The sequence below is a fragment of the Bactrocera latifrons genome, unplaced genomic scaffold, assembly GCF_001853355.1.
Source record: "Bactrocera latifrons isolate USDA-ARS-PBARC rearing strain unplaced genomic scaffold, ASM185335v1 scaffold_8, whole genome shotgun sequence".
Classification (NCBI taxonomy): domain Eukaryota; kingdom Metazoa; phylum Arthropoda; class Insecta; order Diptera; family Tephritidae; genus Bactrocera; species Bactrocera latifrons.
This window is the reverse complement of record NW_017537489.1, coordinates 1,935,295-1,959,159: the sequence shown is the minus strand read 5'-3', so window position 1 is coordinate 1,959,159 and position 23,865 is coordinate 1,935,295. Positions and strand designations below refer to the sequence as shown.

The 23,865-nt window shown below is 35.8% G+C and overlaps 1 protein-coding gene across 5 annotated transcripts in view; it reads right to left on the bottom strand.

Annotated features, from left to right (window-relative positions):
* LOC108976740 (talin-2) overlaps positions 1-23,865 on the bottom strand; it is a 59,787-nt gene that overhangs the window by 15,752 nt on the left and 20,170 nt on the right. For 3 of the 5 annotated variants that reach the window (XM_018946012.1, XM_018946008.1, XM_018946009.1), the window contains exon 2: positions 16,586-16,693. The gene's annotated coding sequence lies outside the window, so the exon portion shown is untranslated. Of the gene's footprint in view, positions 1-94; positions 353-5,796; positions 6,088-16,585; positions 16,694-23,865 lie in introns of those variants that run through there. The other 2 variants (XM_018946010.1, XM_018946011.1) reach the window with 2 other exon arrangements.

Here is a 23,865-nt window from a genome sequence, read left to right as displayed (position 1 = left end):
AAATCTACACTTCCGCCATATGAAACTGCACAAATTCTTCGAGAAAATTAACTGCTAATTAAATAAAACCATTATTTTCAACATTTTCATTTACTTTTTGCAGTTTTCGTAAGCATTTTGAGGTTATCAACGTCGAGATACGCCACTGAAAGACACGCAGTTACTTTTATTTGAGGCTTTTGCCACACACCGTAGGCGCGCTGCCACTCCCACTTTCGCCAATATGTCCACAACTGTGCGCTCAATAGCACATCAAATTAAACACTTATTAAATTTCAGCAAAAAAACTCAAGATTTTTTCTATTTTTCCACAACAGCGCGCGGTTGACGCACGACCTCTTGCCATCAATTCCACACAACAACTGAAAATCACGCGTAGCGCAAAAAGCTAAAATCTGTGTGTGCTCCTTCATCTCCTGGCAGAAAACTCACACAAATACGCACACATACACATATATACATATACAGGATTACAGACAGAAATGCGGCTTGATTCGATTCTCTGCGGTTCACAACATTTCTGGGGGATGGATGCTGATGCTGTGCGCTCGATTGTCACTGCAAACTGGCACAATAAACGCGTACAAAAGTGGCACATGGCTAGAGGGTGGCACTTAGGCAATGAACTTCCCCACACGCTGAGTTTTAATGCTTATGCGCGTTTTCCCACTGCCACAGCGGCATATACAACTACATACACACATGGATAAATATATATTCTGGTAATGCATACAGCTTTTCATTTTACGCCACGGAAACGGTATGGAAACGGCACAAACTACCCTTGTAGAGTTTGTAGAGATTTTAACAGCGCCAAGTAGAATTGGAAATTACTGTTACTGCTGTTTGTGGTTAGCAGCAGCCACTTATGGCAAGCTACTAATGGGCTATGCGGCAATGTGTACGCTGGATTCCGTCATTCCGCATGGAAGGCGCATGTGCAAAGTTTGTGCGCAAAGCAACGAGATGCAAGCCGATTTTAGGCTACAGAGGAAAATTATTTTGATGTTATCAGATTTTTTGAAAAAAAAAAAATTGAAAATAATTCACTTTTTAAAAACTTAAGTGAGGAGAGAGGTAACGAATAATATCAAAAGGCTACTAATAGCGCATCCTAACTCAATAAATCTACTAAAATGGCATAGGTTATCTTGTCAAAATCTCGGAATAAGCATTCTCTAGCGAATCTGTAAGTAAGCTTATACTGAATTGAACACTGTCTACTAGTTGACATGTAGAAATGTAATGGGACAAACCCTGGTTTTATTGAATATAGAAGATAATGTAATATCTTTTAAATTTAATCGATAAAATTGAAATTATTGAGTTTTCAGGGATTCTCAAACTTTTCGTTTTTATAAAAATCACTGAGCACGTATTCTCAGTGAATGGGGAAGGAGAGAACGGGGTGGGTTGCTATCGAGCAGGGATATCTCAGTACGGCCTGGTGCTCTGCACCGTTTTTATTGTTGGCATTTTTTCAAACAATTCACTACTATCATCCTCGGGCTCCGGTTTCTTCTATACGGCTTGGTGTATTCTCTATAATATTTTTCACTAATTCGTTGCACCAGAGTAATGAATAACATGTGAGAAAGCGTAAACTGAATATTGAATAGAACAGTATCAAATATGTAAGTGCTGTTATGAAGAACTGCAAATTATAATTTAATTTTATTCACAAGCGGCAACAATGAGGTTTATGCACTTTTAGTGGTTCCCAAACTTTTCTTTTGTTTTCGTCAAATCTTATCAGTATCTGAGTTAGTTAGATGCAAAGAGAGCTGAGTTGAAATTGCGAAATTGTAAGCACAACAGATGTTAAATATATTAAACCGTTATGTAAAGTACTATTTTTATTCACAGACGGCAACAATGAGGTTTATGCAGTTTCAGTGGTTCCCAAACTTTTCTCTAATTTTCGTCAAATCTTGTGAGTAACGTCGGATAAGCAATTTGACCCTGAAGGAACTAAGGTGTAATTGCGAAATTGTAAATCCAACATTGTCAAATATATCATACTGTTATGTAGAATTTAAGTCACCAAGCCTATGAGCACTTGTAAAAATAGAGAAACTCAATAACACTTTATCAACTGTCGGAATATTATCTCGTATGTAGAAAATTGCAAACCCTGATTCTATAAAGATTACATAGAAATGTTCACACTTGCAGGGGTTGCCAAACTTTTGTATTTAGTTTTAGTTTTTTTTTTAGAATGAATGAATTTTACTCAACAAACCCTTTTAATTCAGAAATGGTACCAACGAAGTTTTGGCACTTACAGGGTTTGCCAAACTTTTTAAATTAATTTTAAGTTTTTTCAGAATGACAATTTGATGTCTGGGATATATCAAGTTCTTAACACCTCTCTAGCTTCATACGCGAAAAAGAAAATAAATGTATATTTGCTGAACTTTTTTGATGAACTGATGAATTTAGTCCATGTTTTTTTTATTGAATTTGTTTAACTTAGAACTTCATTAAATAAAAATAATAATATTCCACTAACTATGAATGTTGAATGCAAAACTTGCAAGATTTTTCAATATTAAAGTCAAAATGATAAATTTGCGAACAACTGCTTTATTTTATTCATAAACATTTCCGCCTATAAAAACATTCGAAAATAACTAAATATTTTCTAATTTAGATATTTTATGCCAATACCAATAAAAAATTGGTATCATTAATCGATTTCTTCTTTTTATATATTAGTCATAAAAAATTTATAAAATTAGTTGGTGATTGAGAATCTTTTTCAATACGTAAATACAACCTTGTGCTTAAATTATTCGTCGAATGTCGCACGCTTTCTAGAAAAAAGACATTTTTTTAAAATAAATTTTACTGAAAGCCGTAAGAGAATATAGCGGCATATAATGAAGAAACGAGGAGCTCAGGGCTTTTCAGTTTGGAGAAAGAGATAGATTAATGAATATACTGTTCAGATTTTAATTATCCACAAACTCAACTTAAGATCTTTATGGCAATATCATTGTAAAAAATAATTAAAATATTAATTGAGTAATTCAGATTATAATTTAGCACATAAGTAAATTTAGTAGATCAAAATGTCGTGTGACCAGACTATTAATGATAAAATCGCAATAAAAATTACATCTACACACTTGACTGCAAACTTTACTAAGTACATACCGACAATAATGTCCCTTTACAGCCAAATATCAATTTCCACAAACAAAAGCAACAGGACACTAATGAAATTTACTACTTGATTACACATTGAAAAGCAAAAATAATTAATAGAATACACTGTTATGTCGAATATGCTCACATATATATCAACGTTAGTGCGTTTGTAAGCGATATCCGTCATAACTCTAGCGGATCTAATTTCAAATGGATGAATGATTTGTTTGCACGGAAGGACAGCATGGCAAGGGCGAGCTCGAAGGAATTCGAAAGTCAACTTCCGTTGTTTGCCAGTGTGACAGCTAAAGCTACAAACATACAATTCGCCTATGCATACATTTCGTACGGTTTTGGGGTGGCAAATTATGGCTAATAATTATCTCAGCGCAACTTTGCACTTTAATGACTGCCAGCCAGCTAGCGAGCGCTATGGAATTTTGTCGCCTCCGCACGCTCGTAATTTGCGCAGCAGGTGTGCGCCTATCAAGTGCCCAGCAAGCGCTCTAATGACTACATAAAACCAAATTGTACCGATGTGTAAGCAATATGCTGTAGGAATGTATGTATGTATATCTATCAAGCGGAATGTAATTCATTCACCATTTTTCTATAGGAAATCATCGTAAATTCACACAGCGTCGCTAATGGATAAGCTAACAACAAGTGTAAACATACAGTTAACTCAATACCTTAATTCTATTACTAAATATAGAATTTTGGCACTAAATAATTGTGTATCCATGTTTGCGAAATGTCTGTATTGGAAGTAAGTTCTAATTAAGAACCACATTTATTATGTTATTAAATCTTTATTCATTGTTTTGATAGCGCTTTATTGAAAGTAATACAATTTTCAAATAAATTTTTAACATCCATGAAAGAAAGTGTTTTTTACGATTAGTTTGATCAGACGGCTTTCGAAAGCTAAAAATTTATGTTTTGAAAAAAAAAAAACAAAATTTGCTCATTCTTTGCCAAAAAAAAAAAAAAAAACAAAAAACTCCGACGTTCCCTTTTGCATTTGCTATTTTCTCAAGTAAGCTTTAAGGTAATGAGCAGTTTAAGCACTGATTTGTAACCAATATAGATGATAGATTATCTAATTTATTTATTTATATGAAAAACACAAGTACACTGGCGGTTATATTGGGTAGTCTAAAAAGTCTTTTCGTATTTCTAATTAAATTTTAACTTGTTTCTTTTTTTTTAATATTTATAATAATAAAAAAATAAACAAATATGTAACATTTTGCTCGGCCCCTTTTTTGTCATTTTTCCGTTAGAGACATTATACATGATTATACAAAAATTTCAAAATATAGCGACTTTCTTCATTATTTCACTCATGTTTGAACAGTTGTAACTTTTCTTCAATTTCGCCGAATTTAGTTTTTTTTTTAATGAAGCTTAAAATATCACCATTCCAACATACATATATGGTATACATAATGTGATTGGTATAAAATACGAAAATACTTTTTCGACTACCCTAAAATAAGAGCAAAATGGGTGCAATTACATGCAATTGAGTCCTGATAAAAAAGTTGCTATTGATGCGTTGGTGAAGACAGGTCTTTCTTAAAGGACCATTGTTAAAAATGTTGACTGTTCACATTCAACTGTGGTGCAAAAGAAAGAATACTTTGAAGGACCTGGAGCGAAGAAAACAATCTGGTTCCAAACGCGCAACTAACAAAAAGATTGATGGCATAATATAAAATGATAAGTGTTAAAGATCGATTCAAAAGTGCTGTTACTATACGGGTAGAGCTGGATACACATTATAGGGTGAAAATAAGTGTGAAACAGTACGAAAAATTTTGCCATAAGCCGGTTAGTTCGGAAGACGTATTGCAAAAAAGCCAATGCTGACCAAAAAACTGAAAACATCGCGTCTAGAATGGGCAAACAAGTAGAAGAACTGTACACTTCAGCGACAGCGAAATGTTTTGTGGTCAGACAAGAGCAACTTCAACCTGCAGTGGCGCAGCTTTGCTAGAGAATGATTGATAAAGAAAAATGTATTCTCAAAGCCGGTAAGTTCGCTCATAGTCAGATATTCTGGAGTTCTTTTCCTATTCTATCCGTGGTTCTTTGCAGTTTTTAGTTCCGGCTTTCGAGAGAAGAGTTATCCTGCCATCACGGGCGCATCTTTATAGTGTATGTTTGTAACGTAAGAATTAAAAATTCTAATGCAATATGTCAGTTTTGATGTGAGAAAAATTGTTGAAAAATGGCTGTTTTTTTTATCGGAGGAAACCCCTTAATATAAATATACTCTTAAAATTTTAAAAACATTGATGCAGTAGCTGTTTTTTTTTTCTAATTAAAAACATCGCCATTTTGATTATGTCACAATTGTAGGAGTACTTCGAACTAAAGAAAGAAAATGTCTTAGAACAATGTTTTTTTAAATAAAGTTTTCTTCAGAACCTTAGCAAACAAATTTCCTGGAACTATTTTTTTTTTTTCATATAAAAATGTTCTCCAAAAATTAGCAAACCCGAAACAGTTATTATTATTATTTTTTTTTTTTTTTTGATATTTGTTTTGTGAATGAATATATATATATACATATATATTTTTCTTTAAATAATTTTTTTTTGTTTTTTCATAAATATTTTTGGCAACTGTACTTACTTATTGGAGAATTGAAACTCATTGCTGAGTTTTCGTTGTTACTTTTAAAAACGTGAAGGCACATCGGGCAAAACGCAAGGCAATTGTGTGAAGATTTTATAAATCGTTTACAGCAGCTCGATCGTGCGATTCGTGGTGAACGTATGGCCCACGGCATTGGCTGCGTTGGGCCGTTCAACGCGACCGAATCGCCGACAACTGTTTGAGGCACGTTGTGATGTGACACCAACAACGTTACGTTGCACGTACGGATGTACGTCGTAACGTTGATTTTTCGTATAACAAATTTATTATTTTCGAAATTAAACGAATTGACGAAAAACGAAAATCTCGTAACGCAATAACGACAACAAACGATGCTTAACAATTACAGTTTTTTTACAATTACAACAGCAATAGCTTTTAAAACGTATACATTTGCGGTAAAAAGTAGATTAACGTTAACAACAATAAGCGATGGGATTAAAAACGCGACGAATATGACGAGAAAAAACGACGTATAAAACTTGGACAATAAAACGCGTTCCACGCAACGGCACAGTCTCGACAAGCGATTGTGTGTGCGTGTGTACAGGTTTTAAGGCTATGGCGGCGATTAAGGCACACGAAACGAAATTTTCGAATATTAACCGTTATTTTTTAAAATATTCTAAAATCGTATATTTAATGCTTTTTAAATTATAATATTAATTTTTTTTTTTTTGTTATATAACGTTGTTTCTAATTTTATATAATTTTTTTTTTAATTTTTATTTTTGTTTTTATTAAAACCGAAACATTTGCGTCCATCTCTAAGGCACTGGATGTTTTAAGGCGATTCGGTGTTTCTCGGCGTCTACATTCTTCCCAAAATGCAGCACGCAAGGCACTTCTTTTGAATTTTATTTAATAAAATTGTTTTAAAAGCAAAAACCGTTAACTTTAAAAGGTGTACTACTAATAAATAACAACAACAATAAACAAATTATATCAAACGCGTGTTCGTTTCGCTTCGTTTGTAAGCGCTGAGCACAACCGTTAGAGTAAAACTTGCAGTACTGTTATCTCAATTTCGATTTCGGATAAATTTTTTTATTCGCTGATTCCTGACGCAGCGCTACATTTTCGACAAGTGTAACGTGGCAGGTCGCAAGCACAACTGAGTTGAAGCGAATGGCCAGCACTTTCTCACAGCTGAGCTGTTGCTAACACGGGCGCGTTTGAAGCTACTGCTGCTGGCTACTGGCTGGCTAAGCTGGCTACTGCACGCCGCTGATGTCCTTTCCGATCTGTGGTTAGGCCTAGAATGATGTGTTCCGTCAGCGACACATCGTGAACCACTGCTGCTAAACTCAGCCATTCCACAAGTCGTAAGCGTTCGAAGCATACGCTCGCTACGCGCAGCTACCCAGTGGCGGTGGTGGTGGTGGCGCCGTACAGGGCCCTAGTGATGGTGATGAAGCTGTTGGCAATTGCGTCGGCGACAATGGTTGATGTGTTGGCCAAGTACAACACAGCACATATAGAGCCAGTGTCTGCGACAGTGTTGGGCGCATGCGCTATCGGAAGCTGCGCAACGTTCCGCTTACAAAAAAAAAAGTTCAAAGAAAATGCAAAAACAAAAGCAAAAAAGCGTATGCGAAAAAGTGCCGGCCGCGTGCGGTGACAAGTGGCAAGTACCGCACCACGTCAGCGCTCGCAACAACAAAGCTGGCAAGTCAAATGGCTAACGAGTCACACATGATAGCATGGAGGGGTGTAAAGTGTGGCACGATGCTGCGCTGTGGCAGCGCCGCTACAAAGTCGTAAATATACATATATTAGTATTCAACTGGCTGGCTGGCCGGCTGGCAGGCCATGGGGTTGGAGGTTGGCTTTGTGGTGGACCGAAATTGGTGGGTGTACAACTACAATACATACAAGTGTGTATGCATATGAAGCGCTAAAATCACACCACCCATGGGGTTGGATTATATAGAAACGCGACAGGCGACAACCACTTTGAAAATTCGCATTGGCCTTATATAGTTTGGGGAAAGCAATAGCAACAGCAATATGTAGGACTGCGAGAAAAAATGCACTGAACTTGGCAAATACATAAGTCGATATGACTTTTTGTTCATATATTTTTATATATTTACTTTAATATTCAAATATGGGCATATAAACTTATGTAAACGATATTTTGGTATATATGTATGTACGCATTTACTTAAGAGGTTATACCCACTTGCGAATTTAAAAAAAAAATGTATTATACTATATAGCGTATGAGTATATGTACTGTGTTACAATAATCTTCGAAAAATTGAAGTTGATCCGGTAAATAACTTCGTATATATAGGCGTATTTTTTGAACTTAATGAAATCAGCTGCCAAAAACTTTAACAAGTTGTTCCCAAACCAATATCCACAAAATCGAGGAGGATTTTTCTCCGAACCGGCTGGATCTACCGACTTGAAGTTTTCACACGTCCCCCTTAGATATACAAACATATTTGTCAAGTAATGATTAAAGTGGGCAGGAATACACAAAAAGTATCCACTGCTTTGATTGTATTCCACACAATATAAAACACGCATTGCAGAATCTTCTCCTGGCGGTTCCTTCTCGGTTGACACTTCTACGAAGAACTTTTTAAAGTCATCGAAGAAGACGTTTGAAGAGTAAGCTTTATCATACTCATGGGTCGAAGAAGGAGAGCAGAGAGCTATAGTCTTCAGTTAAGAGCTCTCCGTTGACTCCAGTTTCAAATTAACATACTACTGTAGCGTCTTTCAAGCGGAGGTGGCTGCCATCAATAGCTTCAAGCTTCTTCTATATAAGACTTGTATCGGAATCACCGGAAACTGCAAAGTCGATGAGCTTACTAGAGCGAATTGCAATCTGAAGCAAATTGGTTTTCCGATTGCATTCTACCGCTGGACCTTTGGACTTCCAGTGAGCTCAGCAAGCGCTGGTCAAGAATCAGAAATTGCGCGAATGCGAGATATTCTGGGCCCGAGTGAACCATAAGATATCCTCCCAACTACTGGCTCTTGGCAAAGTCAATCTCGCCGCTAAACATTCTATCAGAAGCTCTTTTCCAAATCTGTATGGTGGAAGGCGAGGTGGAATCATCTTATATCTTCTTTCTCCATTGTAGGCTGAGATTGAAATATCTACCTTCGGCGAACCCAGCAAAATTGCTGGTATTAAATTTAATAAATTATGTGGTAAATGCTTCGTCGATCTATGAGGAACAAGTGATCCACTTTTAGGAGTTTTCGGGTAACAAAATGGACGAATATCAGGTGAGATTTTTCGATTTTGGATCTATCCCACAACCTAACCTAAGTTAAGTTAAGCCACTCTGAAGTTCAAATTTTCTCACAAAAAACTGCTTTTTTTGGAAATCGCCGATTTGGCAAATATTTTTGTAGCAAATACATTTGTAGCTCACATACACCTATCAGGAAAGGATTCTCTCCGAATTTCAATTATATATCTCACAGATTGACCGATATTTTCGCTAAAAAGTCAACTATAGGCCCTTTGGTCTACAAATTCGGTATCCAAGGACTTTAACAGTTCATATGGGATTTGGACAATTTTTAGCCATAGGTTGGCATACGCTAAAAGCATTATTCGTGCAAAGTTTTATCCCGTTAAATTAATTGGCTCTTGATTTGCATACTCGAAAGGAAAGAATCGAATGGAATTTAAAATTGTGTTATATGAAAAGTAGGCGTGGCTGTAGTCCGATTTCGCGCATTTTCACGTTGTAACATAAAAATGTTAGGAAAATCCCACATAACCAAGTGAAATTGGTCGGGCGGGGCTCGAGGTTTATGTTTTCACATAAAAGTGAGCGATGCCACGCCCATTGTCCAATTTTAACTCAGGGCTCCATTAACGCCCTGTCATGCCATCTCGCCGGTAAAATTTAATGTTTTTGGCGTATTTAATTATAGATTTATTGCCATTTAAGTAGTTTTCTAGAATACCGTTATATGGGCAGTCAGCAGGGTTATCATCCGGTTTTGTTTTTTACACACTGTAGCTGGGAGTTCTTATAATATATGCGCCAATTGAATTTAATTGTTGTAGCTTATGTGGTTTAAAAGATATACACGTTCAACTTATTTTTCCCTACAGGTTACTTCTGCGATCCTATACCTTAGTTTGGTGTTTAGTTATGTACATAAAATCCTATAAAAGTATTTATCTATTATATAAAATCAATTATTCAAATCAAAAATCAGGAAGAATCTTTTTTCCGACTTGCAAGTGAATATAACCGCTTTAGTATATAATTATATACCTTTTTGTACATAATACATACATATATACTTTGTACCACGCATACAAACATATGGAGCTGACAAAAATAACTTCATATGTATTAGCATCCCTCTACATACATAGATAAGTAAATACTACGCTTAAGCATGGTTATATACCCATAAATATGCCGCTATATACATAGATTGCGCGTTGCTGCGCCTTTATGTAGGCTTTGATTTTTAATTAACAACGTCATTGTAAATGCTGCGTCAATAACTGTGCTTATTTATTAAAAGATATATAGCTTAAACATATACATCTACATAGACAGATATATGTATATATTTCGTAACAAACAACCAACACATAAACACACATACCCGCAGAGATAACAGAGCATCTTCGGAGCATACAATTAATGCTAACAAACTGATTTCAACGATTAAGTTAATTTGCGCACATTGAAAATACAAAACAACAACTACCACTACTATAACAATGACAACAACCACATAAACAACAACAATTGCCACATTAGAGCAAATGCACCACAGCAAGATTAGTCCGAAACTCCGTCGCTACAACACTTGTTTATGCAGCAAACTCGCCAACTCAATGACAACGCAGCACTTGCCACCCACCGGGACGGCATGTACCCCGTGCAAGCAGCCCACAAACCAAGAAACCAATCGCGCTAGCGATCTAACAAACTAACGAGCGGAGTTTTTGTTGTTTTTCTGTTTTTTGTATTTTGTAAAGTATATTTCAGTAGAGAAAAAAATGAAATGTTGTGAGCTCGACATTATCATATTAAAAAAGTAGCGAAATCATGTTTCAGCCAGCAGTGTAGGGCTCAACAGGACGCCAACATTGCATGCAATTTACGAAGAAATCTTCGTGCAGTGTGAACATATTTAATTAAGGTAAATAGTTGTGCGTATTTTTCATAATAAAACATGAAAATGCTATTTGCCTAACTCGAGCGCTTTTTTAGTTCACTTGGCGACGAGGCAATCTTAAGCGAAAAATTATTAATGTCGTTGCAGGAGCGGTTATTTGAAAGTCGACTAAGTGGATCGACAATAGATTTAAGGTATATTTCCAGTAGCAGATTGAAGCACCTTCAGTCATTGATAAAGCGAGAAGTCGTGTCATTGACGAGAACGCTCGGAAGAGACCCAAGGACACGGCAACATTAATCGAAATTATTTGGGGAATGTTTTGTGCCGCTACAGCAGTAACCGCACAAAGGCAAATAATATGAGCACATACACATGAGATCTAACGGGGTTTTCAATAAGAGCGCTACAAAAACTCTTTGGGATATTAATGAATTTCTTTATTTCAGTGAAAGTATATTAGTTGCCATTATTTACGGAACTCGATTTCTTTTGTATTGCCACCACGGATACGCCTGCAGAAGTCCAAACTTTGAACCGGCCGATATTGCAATCATTCGTTGCTGGCTTTTTGGCATAGACTTGACGTAGCCCCACAGGAAATAGTCTAACGGTGTCAAATCGCACGATGTAGGTGGCCAATTTTTAGGGCCATTTCGTGGGATAACACGTTCACCAAACTTGGTTTTCATTAAATCGATTGTGATATTCGCTGTGTGGCTTGTAGCTCCGTGCAGTTGGAACCACATACTGCCAAGTCCTTATCATCCAATTCGGGACAAAAATATTCGGTTATCATTGAGCGGTGGCGATTCCCGTTCACAGTACCGTGGCGGTCTTGGATGTACGGCCCAATGACTCATGGAGTACGTGAGGATTGCTACCTAACCAATAACGCATATTTTGTTTATTGACAAAGCCATTCAGTCAAAAATGAGCCTAATCGCAAAATTCGACACAACGACGTCACAGAGATATTCAACGCTTGAGAACGCCACGTGAGAGGCAGATTTGGGTCTGTCTCAATTGATGCGCTAGCGGCAGCAAAATTCTCGCCACTACGAGCATTTTTTTGTCTCACTTGCTCAATTGTTGATCTGACAGGACGATTATGACGACCAGAAATTGGACGTAGCCCTCTTACAGTTGAGGCCACTGACTCCGAATTTCGGTAGTAAAATTTAATAATTTCGAATCGTTGTTGGATTGTCTATCTTTTCGTGATGAAATGGCAAACATTACTGTGGAGAAATGCCAAAAGTGTGTGCTATCCCTATCGGTCTACTTTTGTAGCGTCCCTATTGAAAACCCCTTATTTAAAAAGAAATGATACAAATGAAGTTCGCATGTTACCGAAATACTATTTTTTATGGAAAACAATTCAGCTGATTTCAAAAAAAGTATTTGTTCGATTCGATGCCAATGTTTGCGAAAATACATACAGATAATATACATAAGACCGAATATGATGAATGCAGTGGACAAAAGTGATGAAGTAGACAACCGATTTGCTCCCGCATCCACCACATTTACCGAGGACTCAAAGGAATTGGGGTACCAGGACCTTTACTAAAATCTAATAACAAGGATTGTTGGATTTATACCCATGAGTTGTGTAAAAGTTTTCCTTCGAAGTTGATTAGAAAACGGCATCTCTCAGTAGATACCATTTTGGTTGCTCAGTTGAAAATCTTCACTAAGATCAGGGTGGAAATTGTCAACGTGGGATCGGCTCAGTGATCAGCCAGGCTAAGTAAGCTAACCTATGTGTAATCAAAGTCTTATTAAGGTATGTGCAACCCCATTGCAATTGACGTAAAAACCCTTTAAGTCCTTCAAGCTCTTCTAAATTTAATGTTATGTCAACTAAAACTATTAAAAAAAAATATTGCGATTTTCAGCCAATTAATTAAAAATGTTGCATTTAGGTAAATAGTGTTGCCGAAGACCGCACTTAGTCCGCTCGTGAAATAAAACGGTAAATCATTGATGAAATGCAATTAATCGTTTTTGCACAACTGCTTAATTACAACAGTGTAATCGTGGCATCAATAGAATACCAATCGTCGAATAACATAAAAATGGCAAATTCACACACACACACACGTCGTGAAGTGGTCATATTGCTCATAAAAAAATGTAAAATCTATCAAGAGCGCCAGCGAATGGCAGGATATCACACTCATATCGCTATAATATAAGCACATGTACATGAGGGTATGTATGTATGTGTTGGTGTGTACACTTGCCAACGGTACACAGCAGCCGCCATGAAATCTCAACTGGCGCGACAATGTGGCGCCTAGCGACCATTTTGTCTGTGACTTAAATACAAGCTTCGCTAACCATTTGCTGTGTGTGGAAACCACATTTTAGCGTGTGTGTGTGTGTGTGTGCGAGCCGTAGGATCATTTGACTGTGCGAGCGTTTTCATGTTGTTTGCGCAATGCTGAAAGGAAAAATGTCACGAAGCTGCGACAACATGGAGCCATTGTATGAATCTGTCCATGTGTATGCTTGTGTTCATGTATATGTTCATATATGAGTCCTTTTTTCATTCAGTTGCCTAGTCTACAATTCTTTTGTGCTATTCTCCTCGCTTGCATACGAGTGAGTTCGTGCAAGCGTCAATAAATATTTATGGATATGTGAGAATGTAAAAAAAAATATATATTAAGCACCTACCAATATAATATGGAACCCGTTAGTTACAGTTATAATAATTTTAAAACATAGCCTTGCAAGAACAACTTACAAGTACACTCAATGTAAGACATGATGATACTTTGTATTCGAAAAAACCAAAAAAAAATGTTGGCTTACTACATGCAAATGTTGTTGTTAGAACTTATCCAGAAATGTTATATTTAATTTCTAAAACCCATACTTCAAACATTGAAGTTCGATTTAGATTTAGTCATCGAAAACTTCTGTCTTGCGAGCCGTTCTTTCACCCCTGTTAATGACGATAACATGAAGAAAGTTAAAGATAGTCTTTGAAGTCGTCATATTGCCATTAGAGACATATCAGAGGAGCTCAACATCTCTTATGGATCGGCTCAATACATTTTGGTTAAAGTTTGGGGTATGAAGCTATACTCGATACCAAAAGCTGAATCTTTTGCAAAAACAACGTTGAGATCACTGACAAGATGGCAGTGGACCTTTCATCCATCACACGCATCATTATTGATAACAACATATTTGTTTATGAATACGATGTCGAAGCTGTTCAACAATATAGTGAATGACGTACAAAAATAAATCAAAACGACAAATATGATTTTTTTTATTACCTACCTTAAGGGCGTTAATAAAGATTTACATATATTAAAATACGTGAAAATGTATTTTTGTTTGCCAATCTGCATCAAATTGGATCAGATGGTATATGAAATAGACGAAATAGACGAAAACCATCAAATAACTCAAGTAATTTTCATTATAACGTATCTTATGATCTTTTGGTCCCAAACAAGTAGTTGACAGTTGTAATAGTGTCCGCAAACAATACAACAGGCAATTTCGAGAGATCGATTAAATCGAACACTTGTTACTTAGACAATTTGGTCGAGTGTTTAAGGTTCTTTGATAAAATTTTCGGAAATTCACTGAAAAACAAAAAAGCTGATGCTTAAGATTAGACAACTTTATAAACAACGCTTCCTAGGAACCAAATTATTTTTGTATTGTTCAGTATTGTTTGGCATTTCATGGTGGAAACACTTATAGCAGAAACAGCGATTCCGCTCCTCCCTTCCTTAGTTACCGCCAGTAGCGAACAAAATTTGTTAAAAATTGAAGCCGTAGGGGCAACGTAGAAATTCGCCATTCTCCTTTTCAATTACAATTTTTAATAATATAAAATATCAAAACTGAAACCAAACTATTAAAAATAGTTTATATGTTTATAAATAAAAGCATTCGACTCTGATTTTGAGTTAAAGAAAATTTCAAACAAATTAAAGCCAATTTTTATAGTTACTGCAGTATATCGAGACTGGCAACCCTGCGTTGTGAGAGAGCAATCAGCTGACTCGTTTCTACGGGAAGTATCCAAATTGTGGGAAATTCTACGGTATCTTACGCTAAAGCGGGCGGTAGAAGCGATATTGGCTAATCATTTACATTGCGCTAAGATAGGTAATAATAGCTGACTCGGGCTGCGGGTTTACGTTGTTCGCTGTTTCAGCTATTACGGCTGAACAACGTTTACAAATCATTCAACGTTCTCGTTCAACGACGTTATTGTCTGCATAATTGGTCTGCTGACTGTGCTATTCGCAACACCATAACACATTTTGAAACCCAAACTTCATTTTTGGATAAAATTCGGCCCAACATACCACGTCTAGCACGCAGTGAAGAAAGACCGTGGCGATTGTGCGCCGTTCGCAGCAACTCGAGCTGACATATGAAAAGACTTGGCGCATTTTACGTTGATATCTTACATTGAAAGCATACAAAATACAGCTTGTGCAAGAACTGAAGATGCCAGATCTCCCAAGCGAGATCGCTTCGCCATGCTCGAACGAGTGATAAAAAATTGGACAGAAAAAATGGACCGTTTGGGACATAGCCGGAGCAAAATTTGAAATAGATAATCTTCAAAAAATTAACGTCAAAGAATATTCCTTACATTTAAATTTCAAGTTTCTGTGTTTATTCTTTTAAAAAGTAGGGAAGCGGGGAAAGGAACACCCTGTAGTATATGTAAAACAGAAAATCTATTTTTTGAAATTCACAAAAAGATATAACAACTTAAGGGCGTATTATAGTCTAAAAAAAAAAAAAATTATAATTTTTTTCATAATTAGACGTTTTAGATATTCAAAAATATCATCATAAAAAGATTTTTCAAAATTTAAATTTTTTCTGAAGTTATCGCCGTTTTAGTATGGTGGCCGGACTGGCAAACGTTAACGTAAAAATTTAAACCCGTTTTAATCGAAAACCACTTTTTTGAGGTGGTTAATATGATATCTCAAACTCTACTTAACCTATACTTTTAAATCTGGTAATTTGTTATGCATACCTCTATCACCCCTGCTTCGGAATTTGGAAAATTTAAATTTTCAGTATTGAAGAAAAATTCGAAAAGATAGAAAACTTTAAATATCACCGCAGATAAAACTTGTTATCATTTTTTAACTTAATTTGAAAAATACATAAAAAGGGAGTATTCCCTTGAGGAATTACAACATATTTCAAATCTAAATAGTAGTGTTTTCAGTATAAATTTTTGCATTTTATACTAAAATTATATATTGGGTAGTCGAAAAAGTTTTTTCGTATTTTTAATCAAACTTCCACTTATTTTTTTATATTTATACTAACAAATAAATAAACAAATATGTACCATTGTGATCGATCACTTTTTGGCTTGCATGGTATTCTTCACTTTTTTATACAAATATTTCAAAATATAGCGAGTTTCTTCATTACTTTCATTAATGTTTGAATAGCTGTAACTTTTTTTCAACTTCCCCAAATTTCCGACACTACACGATGACACGGTGTGATTGGTAATATACGACTGCAACGACATGTATTGACAAAATACGAAAATACTTTTTCGACTGCCCATTGTAATTAAAGAAAATGCCACTTATTGTAATTAAAAATCGAGGTTAATATTACTTACCTTGTTTTAAGCAAAAAGGTAAAAAATTCGTAAATTGTTGTAAAAAAAAAAATGATGATATTGTTGTCGTTCGTTTGTTTAGGTTTGTTAACTTTCGATGTGAGGAATCTGCAAGAAAAAATTAAACGAAGAAATTAATTAAAGTACATCAAGCAAAAAATATTCCTTTGTAAAAATAAAAAAATGAAAGAAAAGTTTTGAGAGAAATGCGTTTTCCATATTGAATTCCATTTACCTCAAATATGCTCCATATCACACTTGCTAAATAATATATATTCACACCCATAAGAGAAAACCTTAACCAAACAGCAAACCAGGCCAACAATGTCAGTGAGGCATTGGCCGTGCGGTTTCTGCTACCGCAACTTTGTAGGCTTTGGAACCGTATAAGCTGTGAATTGCGAAGATAAACCGCTTCTATTGCGCTTCTTCGCTAATGTCTTAAGTGTATATATACATATGTAACTATGTATGCAGGCACATTGCAGTCACATTTCAAACACCAAATCGGTGGGTTCAAGTTTTCCATTGAGGCTTTTCTTGGAGATCAAACGACGCACAATATCAAGGTAAGCTACACAGCGAGATATTCTTTTGAAGCTTCACCACGCGTGTTAAACGCGAGTTTACTAATTACTTTGAGCTTAACACCACCTCAAGTATGGAGTTTGTTGTAAAAAATCTCTTTGAGCCCTCAAAAACTTTGTAACACTTTTGGCGGGAAATATATTAAAATATGAATTATTCAAATAGAATTTCTCGTAGACTAATGCAAGCCCTTAACTTATCGCAATAGTCAAACTGGTCACTATAAATTTGTATATATATACGAATTCGATATCATACTTTCAGAGATTATATATTTTTGAACTCCTAAAACTAAACTAAACAAACACGTGCCCAGCTATGTCTGCCTGCATATCCTCTCCGCTTTTATTGGCGAAGACACCGCTTACATGGTTATAGCCGAGTTTACTACAGCACGCCATCCCATCTTCCTCTTCCCTGTTGCGCGCCATTTGGAGATTCCAAGTGTGGCCAGGTCCTTCTCCACCTGGTTTTTCCAACGGAGTGGAGGTTTTCCTCTTCCTCTGTTTTCCCCGAGGGTACTGCGTCGAATACCCTCAGAGCTGGTGTGTTTTCATCCATTTGGAGGACATGACCTAGTCAGCGTAGCCGCTGTCTCTTAATTCGATAAACTATAGCAATGTACAGCTCATCATTCCATCGATTGCGGTATCATCCGTTTCTTCCGCAGATCCTTTCTTTCTGAAACTCGTAACGCTGACACATAACATGTTGTCATCGTCCATGCTACTGCACCATATAACAGGATGAGGATGATGAGTGACTTGTAGAGATCTTTTTTGGTCTTTTTTGTACGTCGAGAGATTTTACTTCTCAGTCTGAAGTAGCATCTCTTGGCAAGAGTTGCGCTGCGTTGGATTTCGAGGCTGACGTTGTTATTGATATTAATTCTGGTTCCACACCTGCCTGTATATACGCAAACTAATTTCTCCAAGAAGCTGCTCAGTTGTCGGAATCGCTGATATCGGACCACCATAACCTATGCTGCCATACAAGCTGATCGCTCAAAATCAATTCATGGAACCTTCTTTTATTTATGATTATAGCTTCGGTGCAGTAAAAGAAATGCAGGGTCCAAAAAAGAACTCTGTAATCTCCACTTGAAATATAAAGTAATGATGACTAAGAACCTTTGTCTGAGCCTATTCCCATTTTTAGACTATTTACTTGAATCGTATATTCCGAGTTTTCAACCAGCATTAGACTTTTCCACATCGATTGAGTTTGAAAGATCTCCGTATTTTTCTTCATAACTGTCTTCTCAGAGAGAGAAAAACTTTCAACCAAGAAAATTGATCAGCAGCTAAGATTGACATTTTTTTGTACAGAGTAGTGGTTTCTTCTCAACATATGTACCTTGACAGATTATGAGCTATAAAAAATATAACTACGAAAAAGGCACTAGATGCAAGATATACTATAAGAAATGCTACCGCATGCGCTCCCACCCAAATTTCTCACAGCGTAAGTGTAAAAAATTTATTTTTCTCCCAAACGCAATGTCGCATGCCCCACAACAACTATGCCATTTGAAGGCAAACGGTCACGTCAAAGTTGTCTGCCTCAACCTCTTAAGTGCAGGAATGCCACCCAGGGCCTTAATTAGAAAAAAACCGATGGCGACCACCTTTGGCGTTAAGACTGCCGCAACGACGAGGCAGAACTTCGTGCAAGAACACTAAGAAGTGCACATAGTCGACACACTGATGCTGCCGAAGACTGCCGCACAACAAATAGGGAACGGATCGAGGCGTACGAGTGCGAATAATTACGAACAAGCACACACGAACACCCAAGCAGAGTTAGAGTGGAGTATATAATGCGCCTATAATGCAAGCAAAGAGGAGCTGCGAGTGCTCGCGCAAAGAAGACCATGCATTTTGTGCCACGTGCCGAAAGCACGACAGCGCACAACAACAAAGTGCACTTAATAGAAGAGTAAATATATGTATGTATACACATACATATGCATGCAATGCATATACAAAGCTTAGCTGTGGTATATCTGTCTGAGCAGATGTATATGTAAGTTGGTAATGGCGACTTGACGCCGAATTAGCCGCCAGAGTGTAGGTGCAAAGGCATTTGGCCCATTTAAGGCCGTCAACACACTTTGTATGCACCTACACAAACGTGTGCATACCTTTGTTACCGTTTGTTGCCCATTGTCGGCGCACAAATTGGCCGCGCATTGAAAGCGGCCAGCGTGAAATCACTCAGCCGGCATGCAGTAGCAACACGGTTGCACTATAAATGTTGTTTATTGCTTTATAAGAATACAGATACATATACATGTAAGTATGTATCTGTATTCAAGTCTGTAAGCGCTCGTTTCTATAATCATAGCAAGTGGCGCGTAGCTGTCGCGTGGGTCGGCCACAATGTCTGTCCATCAATTCGGCGGATGTAAACAATGTCACGTTTATTATATACATACATACATACATACATACATAAATTTAGATGCGTGTATGCATCAACGTGTGTGTGTAGGCGGACTGCTAGCGAATTGTTGTATTACGGTGTTGTACGCTCCAAATATGAAAGAGTTGCATGCCACACACACACATGAAAGTGAAATTGAGCGACCGAACTTTGGCGTGTTTACAAAATGTCAAAATCATCACACGATAATCACTTTCCATTGTCGTTATTTGTTATTAGAAATATGTATGTAGCATATCATAACGGTAGATATTGATACATATGTATATGCTTATATAGTTAATATATTCAAAGCATTTATCACAGGCGTTGGCTTTTATTTTTTAGAGAAAACATTAAGTTTATTTATTAATGATATAATGACGTGTAAAACCCGTTAAAACCCATAGATAACAGATGAGAAAAGGTAAAGTAGTGCGTCTTCGAATATTAGATTCATTTGCATTTAAAATCCGTAACAGAGTTGCCATTTATCTAAAAAAACGATCGATCAAAAAGGGAAAAGTTTTTATATTAGAAGATTTTTTTATAAAATTTTCGCTGGATTATTGTCCGAAGTAACACTATCATCTCCGAATTCCGATCGTACCACTCTAGCGTATAGCTACCATTCATACTTCTATAAAAAATGCACCATTAAAGATAATTATGCAATTCATGCCCTCACTTCTTTGACTGAACTCCACACTCTTGTCAAAAAAGTTTATAGTAAATATATGTATGTATGTGAAAGCAACAACACAGTTATCTAGTTGAATTTTGAGAGCACAATAGACCTAAGGTCGCGGTGCAATCCTCATGTAATAATCTAATAATCCATGTTCAGACTGACACTTAAGTTTCGGCTGTTGAGTGGTTAAAAAAATTACACTACAAAACCACTTCATCGAAGTGATTTGAAACTGATCCACTCTAAGTCTCTCGGTGCGACTCTAATTTTGCACCACCTACTTGTCAGCATTGGAAATCTGTTAGATTATCACCGCTGATTTAGACACTATAAAGAGAAAACAAGAAAAAACGTTAACTTCGGCTGCACCAAAGCTAATATACCCTTCACAGGTGCATTTCTTTTAGCAACTATGTGATCAGTTTATATGGAAGCTATATGCTATAGTAATCCGATCTGAACAATTTTTGCGGATATTATGTTATTACCCTAAGCAGTAATCCATGTCAAATTTCATGAAGATACCACGTCAAATGCAAAAGTTTTCCATACAAGCCCTTGATTCCGATCGATCGGTTTGTATGGCAGCTATATGCTATAGTGAGCCGATCTGAACAATTTCTTCTTATATTACGATATTTCTATGAACAATAACTCATACTAAATTTCGTGAAGATGCAACGTCAAATGAGGAAGTTTCCCATGTAGTCATTTGATCACGATCATGCAGTTTGTATGGCAGCTATATGTTATAGTTAATCGATCTGAACAATTTCTTCTGAGATTACATTGTTGCATTAGAAAATGACCTGTGCCAACTTTTGTGAAGATACATTGTCAAATGTGAAAGTTTTCCATACAATAAATATATATAAATATTAAGCGAGGTGAATTCTTAAATGACAAAAACATCTGTTTTATCATCTGTCCAACGGCAGTGAGAACGACTATATTAGTGAAAAGATTAAATGCAATCTAATCACTTAAAATTTTTGGTGCCAACATAGTATAATATAGTTGACTTCAAAATTGGAAAGTTTACGCATACCTTAATAAAGCGTCTATAATACCACAAGATAGATAGAAAATTATCTCTTTCAAATGTTGGCCGTGATCAAATTTCTGATGGTCCCTCCGTTGAGTCCAATTTTCGAAGACTTGTTTGACTGTGTAACATCACATTGTCTTGGTGGCCAATTGATCGGTCCAAAACGGGAAATTGTCTGCTCACCCAGGTGTCGTCTATATAAATTCATTAACTAATGTATTGTATAGGAAGTGGCGCCGTCATTCCTTACATCTGTCCGAGTTGCTACGAACGGCGCTGAATCAATCATATTCTCGACCGTCTTCGTGTACACTCTCATAAGACGAGCGAAGCGCGCGAAACACCTTTTACACAACGTAAATAAAGTTGAACGACTTGTCAACGTTATTCAGACGTAAATCTCTCCATGGTGAAATGTCAACAAAAATAACATGATAGCTTAACCCGAAACACGCGGGATCTATCAAAAAAGACTATTGACTTGTACTAGTCGGTACAAAATATTTCTATTTTGATTCCATAATTAGAGGAACGTTATTATAACTAGATTACGTCTGGAGTCTAGAGTAATATAATATATAAACCGATATTTAATAATTTTCGGACGAAATTATGCTTGAAACATCTATTTATATATAAAACTCCATAGATATTGGTGATTTAAAGTAATTGAAAACCGATTTTCATCTATGAACATTTGACGAGTCGATAATTTTTCTTTTTTTAATTGGTACAACATTTTTAAGGTCCTCTGAAGTTTGATATTCATATGCCAATTAGTGTGTTTTAAGCGGCCGTTTCTTTACGACGCAAAAATTATGTCTAAAGGTTATAGTGTTCTAATTCGCATAATATATCAGGAAACCTAATTGTTACAAGCCATTCAGCATTATCTGTTCTTCAACTCTTAAGAGAAATGCTAGTACCCGCACGGTAAAAGTCAAAATAATAATGTCTTCTAGCTACTCCCGAAATTATAAAAAGGAAAAATCGACTAACCTATCTATAACTAGTTCTGTCTATAAAATTTTGGTGTGTAGTTAACAAATAAAAATGTGTTCTGGTTTCATGCTGACCTTCGTGATCACTCTGATCAAAGGCAAATAGTGAATGAGCTCACATTGTAATATGGCATGTAGAAACCATCATAAATCTGAAGGTGATTTTATAGATATCACTTTGTAATAACTATTATATGTAGAAGCGATCACAATAACATAACATTATAGTTTAAATATAATTCATCTCATAATTGAGACCAGGCAGTCATTCAATGTAAAGTCGGTGAAACTTGGCACGTACAAAATAAGTGGGGAAATTCACTTTTAATATCCGATAAAAATTGTATAACATATTATTTATTATAATATATATTGTTATTCGTGCGTCAAAGCTCATATCCACATATCCATGGATATAGAAATATAGTTGCGTGCAATTATTTATGATTAATTTCATTTAAATCACAATATAAGTACGTATGTAGCTAAAAAAGAAATTTCAAAGTATGACTTAAGAAAATGTTATGAATCAGAAGTAAAGAATCAAGAAAAAATAGTTGAAATTAAAAAAAAAATGCAAATTGAGTGAGTAATCGAAAAAAAAAAACTATAAACGACTAACGCATTCGTTTCTTAAATGAGTCGGGCTTTACTATGCGGGCTGCTTTGAACTTGAATACTAAGCAATTGCAAATGTGTAAGTAAATATACACGTTTATTAAAATATTTTCCAGATCTGTAAAGCGCAAAAACGACCATATACTTAAATTTGAAATAGTATTTCCAAATGTCTGACGCATATATTATATTTGGATAAAAAAAATGGAAGTAAGAGTAGAGTTGCCAACTAAAACAAAACTGAAAATATAAGACAATTAAAACATTCTTCTGAAATGGAGTGGTCAGCTATTCATAGAAATTAAAACTAAGCACAAAATTACAAAATTACTAAACGTAAAAAATTGAAAAATGCATTTGTAAATCTTGTATTTAAACATATTTTTAAATATGGTTGCCACCTATTAAAAATGCTTAAACAATAGTAATACATATATTGAAATATAAGGTCTTAGAAATGCAAACTATTCGTTGAAGTTTTTAAAAATAATTTGGAACAGAGTTGCCACCTGTCGTGAAGTAAAATTGTGGTAAATATTATGTAATGTGTTCCAAAATAAAATATTTTTAAGAAAACCTTTCGGCTTTAAACTTGTTCTTTTTAGCAGAGATGCCACCTATCGTCAAAGTAAAATTGTGGAAAATATTACGAAATGTGTTCTAAAACGAAAGGTATTTAAGAAAGCCTTCGAAATGAGTTCGGTGCGACTTTATATATATTCCTAAAACAGAGTTGCCAGATGTTGTAAAAATATAATTATGAGAAACAAAATTTAAGAAAGCCCTTCGATAAACATATTTTTAAGCAAAGCGACCACCTAGTGTTTTAATTCAAAAAGTGTTTTCCTTAATTAGTAACGCCTTCGTCTTAATTAATTTTTTTTATTTTTATTTTTATTTTTTTTTTATA